Source organism: Abrus precatorius, unplaced genomic scaffold (genome assembly GCF_003935025.1).
Source record: "Abrus precatorius isolate BTA unplaced genomic scaffold, Abrus_2018 Scaffold9, whole genome shotgun sequence".
Classification (NCBI taxonomy): Eukaryota; Viridiplantae; Streptophyta; class Magnoliopsida; order Fabales; family Fabaceae; genus Abrus; species Abrus precatorius.
The window spans coordinates 13,419,308-13,424,507 of NW_020874439.1; the positions used below are offsets into that span (position 1 = coordinate 13,419,308).

General features: G+C 35.5%; 1 non-coding gene across 1 annotated transcript; it reads right to left on the reverse strand.

Annotated features, from left to right (window-relative positions):
* Positions 1 to 1,667: 1,667 nt before the first annotated feature.
* Positions 1,668 to 1,774, reverse strand: LOC113851666. The gene has a single exon (XR_003502238.1). It is a non-coding gene; the product is annotated as a small nucleolar RNA R71 (small nucleolar RNA).
* Between the last annotated feature and the right edge of the window lie 3,426 nt (positions 1,775 to 5,200).

Below are 5,200 nucleotides of genomic sequence, written 5' to 3' on the forward strand. Positions count from 1 at the left end.
CATAGTTAGGGATTGTAGATCTGAAACGAACATGTTGAATTGATTTTGGATCTGAATTTCAAGCTTTAGAATAGATTGAGTGATTGATTCTGCACTTCACGTGGAAATTGAATGGAAGTTTGATTAACTAAATTCAGAGGAACTCTTGTCAATGAAAATTGAATTTGTTCTTCAGATCTGAACCAATCACCGAGATTATAGTTTTCTTAGGGATAAGAGGCTTTAATCTTGCAATCTTCTAGTTTCTCACACTTAAAGCAATATTGAATTGAATCAGATCTAAGGAAATAGAATGGTTTAATTGAATGTTAGGTTCACTGAGTTAAGGAATTAACCTCTGAATAATATAACGTGAAACTGATTGTCATTCTTTCCAATTGCTTGTTAATTCAGAACTTTATTGATTAAACATTGGAGTTTTGGTGAAGCAATTCCCTAGCTATGGTCTCTCCCTCTGTTATCACAAAACTGTTTGTTCATTGTTCTGTTTCTGTAAGTTGCTTTTACTTTTAATTGTTCTAGTTTGCTGTTATTACATGTTACTACTCTCCTTCAATTTGAAAAAGCTCAAATAGTTATAATTCTATGAAGTGGTACTTGAAACCTAAATTCCCTGTGGAGACGATATTTGGATCTTAATTTTACTCATTACTTGCTGCAATCCTAGTGCACTTGCTAGTGTTAGATTGCGAACAACAAGTTTTTGGCGCCATTGCCAGGGAATTTTGCATTTCAATATCATTAGTAGTAGAAAAGTAGCTAGATTGAGCATTTATTTTGTTGTTTTGCTTTCAAATTGCTTTTTGCATAATTTTTCTGCACCTTGTGTAGTATTCTGCATAATATTGCTGTCTGTTGCATAGAGTCTTTACATCCTTTTGTATTATTTGCATAATTTCTATTTTCATTGTTCTGCATAATCGTAATTTCCATTCTGCATATTTTTACATGATTTTACAATTCTGCAACTGCTAGATTTAAGTTTCTATATGCTTTTACTGATAGATTTTGCATGATTTTTGTTGTGTATTTCTGAATACTAATTGTAGTCTATTTTTGTTTCATTGAAATTTGTATATGCGTGGTAAAAGCAAGAATAAATCAATTCTAGTCTTTGATCCTGACATAGACATAACTTTGAGAAGATTGAGAAAAGAGTCTAGAGCAGAAAAAGTCATAGGAAGTGATAGTAAATTAGAAGCTGTCCATTCTCCAGAAATCCAGAGTAATCCTAGAGTGAAAAGAACACCTACACCTTGAGACAACCAAATCCAACAATAGGATGGCAGAGAAAAATAGAATTAGAACATTAGGAGACTATGCTATTCCTAACATTGCAAGGTTTAAACTCTTCTATAATTACGCCAACTATCAAGCCAACCATTTGAGATTAAACCTGCCCTACTAGACACTTAGTCCAACAGGATCAATTTTCTGGTGTAAATTCTGATGATCCCAACCTTCACATTTCAAATTTTCTGCAGCTATGTGACACCATAAGAATGAATGGAGTTAGTGAAGAAGCTATTAGATTAAGACTATTTCCTTTTTCCTTGAGAGATAGAGCAAAATACTGGTTACAAGCTCAACCACAAGGAAGCATCACAACTTGGACAGAACTTGTGAATAAGTTTCTAACTAAGTACTTCCCTCCATCCAAAGCTGCTAAGCTGAGAGGAGAAATTACATCCTTTGTGTAGCAAGAAGGAGAATCATTGTATGAAGCTTGGGAAAGATACAAAGAATTGCTTAGAAGGTGTCCACATGATTGTATTCTAGATTGGATGCAATTGGAAACTTTTTATAATGGGATGAATACAGCAACAAGAACAATGATTGATGCTGCTGCTAGAGGTTCATTAAATACAAAGTCCTTGGAAGAAGCTCAGAGAATTATTGAGATGATGGCATCTTCAATGTATCAGAATTCAAACTCAAGAAATCAAGGAAGAAACTCTGGTCATGAAGCTAAGGTTTTGGAGACTTTTCTTGCACAGAATCAGCTACAAAATCAGATGTTTTCAAAACAATTAGCTGCCTTAACTCAACAAATCAGCAACCTGCAAACAGGGAGTATGCCTACCAGTCAGCTAAGCTATGATTTTTGTAGAGGAACCATGTAAATGGTGCATGCGAGGCATCTGCAAGTGAACCACAAGAACAAGTGAATTATATGAATAATTTTCAGAGACAACAGCCATCATATCCCCCTGGATTTCAATTTTTGAATAATAGAACTCAGCAGTATTCTAATTGGAATAATCAATATTCTACTGCAAAAAATTCTAACTGTAATTTACCTTTTTCTAATGCAGGTCCAGCAACACAATAGCCTTATTTTCAGAGGAATTCATCCACTCAACCTCAAGGAACTCAAAAATTTTCCAAGCCTATGAACGAGAGGTTGACTGAGATGGAAGAAACCATGTTACAATTCATGAAGGTGACCCAAACAAGCTTCAAGAACCAAGAAGCTTCTATGAAGAAACTGGAAACACAAATCAAACAATTAGCTGAACAACTATCATCAGGGATGAAGGAAGATTTCCAAGCAATACAGTAATCAATCCTAAGGAGCAATGTCAAGCCATAACTACAAGGAGTGGAGTTGTAGTTGCAAGTCCTAAACCTGCAGAAAAGAAAGTAAATGATGCAGCAGAGAGGAAAATTGAACAAGATCTGCAACAAGGAAATTTAAGCTATTAAAGAAAGACCATTTAGAAGAAAAAGTAGAAGTTCCTATGAATTTTTAGAGGAAAACCAAAAAGCAACTCTTTGAGGAAGCTTGTAAGCCAATAGATCCAGAAAAATACAAGAGGCTGCCTTATCCTCAAAGAGTACAAAATCCTAAACAAGAGGAACAATTTGAAAGGTTTATAAATGTCTTTAAGAAATTACAAATTAGCATTCCTTTTGCAGAAGCTTTGGAGCAAATGCCTTCATATGCAAAGTTTATGAAAGAACTACTTTCCAGAAAAAGGAAGCTAGAGCACGACAAAACAGTACCTTTGACAAAAGAGTGCAGTGCAATTCTCAAGAGAAAGCTTCCTAAAAAACTCAAAGATCCTGGATCATTTAGCATTCCTTGTGAAATAGGAAACTGCACTGTGGGAAGAGCATTGTGTGACTTGGGAGCAAGCATAAATTTGATGCCATTGGCTGTTCTGCGGAAACTTGGCATAGAGGAAGTGAAGCCCACCAACATTACACTGCAGCTAGCTGATAGATCATACACTTATCTATATGGAGTTGTTGAAGATTTATTAGTTAAAGTTGATAAGTTCATTTTTCCTGCAGATTTTGTAATTCTGGACATGGAGGTGGATTCTAATATTCCTTTGATCCTAGGAAGGCCATTTCTTGCAAAGGGGAGAGCCTTAATAGATGTGCAGAAAGGTGAACTTATGCTTCGAGTCAAGATGAGAAGGTAGTTAATGTTTTGAAGCTTTAAAATATCCAATTGAAGATAGTACATGTATGAAGGTAGATATACTGGATGCTTTTATTACACAACACCATATTAATGAATTTGATGAAACTGCTGTGTTAGAAGATATATCTGCAGGGAATGACAATCTGAACTTTGAATGAAGAATTCATGGAATGCAGCAGCAATTGGAAGCTTTGCCAATTCAAATATCTGCAGAAAATACAGTAAAGGAAGAGCTGAAGAAGGGTGATAAGAAGAGAAAAGCAAAAGCTAGAGCTGAAACAACTTCCATCCCACCTGCGGTATGCATTCTGGATGAGAACATGAAAATCCAGTCATCATCAACAATGAACTTAAAGAAAAGGGGAAAAATGCTGAGAATTTGAGAGAGAACACAATCTGCAATTGGCTGGAGTATGCAAATCTGAAAGGTATAAATCCTCATTTTGTAAGCACAGAATTTATTTGAAAGAATTTAAGCCTGTTGTGCAGCCACAAGGAGGTTGAATCTAGCCATGAAAAGGTAGTTAAGAAGGAGGTCATGAAGCTGTTAGATGCAGGAATAATATACCCATTCTGACAGTAATTGGGTGAGTCCAGTCCAAGTTGTTCCAAAGAAAGGTGGCATGACAGTTTACCTAATGAAAGAATGAACTTATCCCTACTAGGACTATGACTGGATGGAGAATGTGCATGACTATAGGAAGTTAAATTATGCAACCAGAAAAGACCATTCCACTACATTTGCAGATCAAATGCTAGAAAGACTTGCTGGACATTCATTTATTATTTCTTGATGGGTATTCAGGATACAACCAAATAGCTGTGGATCTTGGATCAAGAGAAAACTGCATTTACATGTCCATTTGGAGTCTTTGCATATAGGAGAATGCCATTGGTTTGTGTAATCCCCTGCCACTTTCCAAAGGTGCATGCTTTCTATTTTTCTGATTTGGAGAAAACATCATAGAGGTGTTCATGGATGACTTCTCTGTTTTTGGTATTCTTTGATGATTGTTTAGCTAATCTATCCACTGTTTTGCAGAGATTCAAGACACTAACCTTGTGTTGAATGGGAGAAGTGCCATTTTATGGTATAAGAAGGCATTGTCCTTGTCACAAAATTTCAGAGAAAGAAATGGAGGTGGACCAAGCTAAAATAGAATCTTAGTAAATTATCCCCACTATCAAGTTAAGGAGGTAGAAGTTTTTTAGACATGCTGTTTATAGAAGGTTCATAAAAATATTTTCCAGATTGCTAACCCTTGATAATTACTTATAAAGGATGCAATTTCATATTGATGATAATTGCTTGCATGCATTTTCTATTTACAAGAGAAACTGATTTCTGCACCTATCCTTGCAAAACAGATTGGAAATTACCTTTTGAACTCATGTGTGATGCAAGTGATAGTGCAGTGGGTGCGGTTAGGACAGAGAAAAGATAGGAAATGCATGCTATTACTATCAAGCAAAGAGTTAATCCTGCACAGTGAATACACAACAACAAAAAGAACTTTAGCTGTTTAATGCTTTGATAGTTTAGATATATTATTGGGCTCGAAAGTGATTGTATACACTGATCATGCTGCTCTAAATACTTTGACAAAACAGGATGCAAAGCCCATATTATTAAGATGATTCTGCTTCTCCAAGAATTTGAGCTAGAGATCAAAGAGAAGAAAGGGAAAGAAAATGGTGTTGCTGACCATCTATCCAGATTACCTTTGGAGAGTTTAACCACTGAATCATTTGGAAAATAAAATGAAA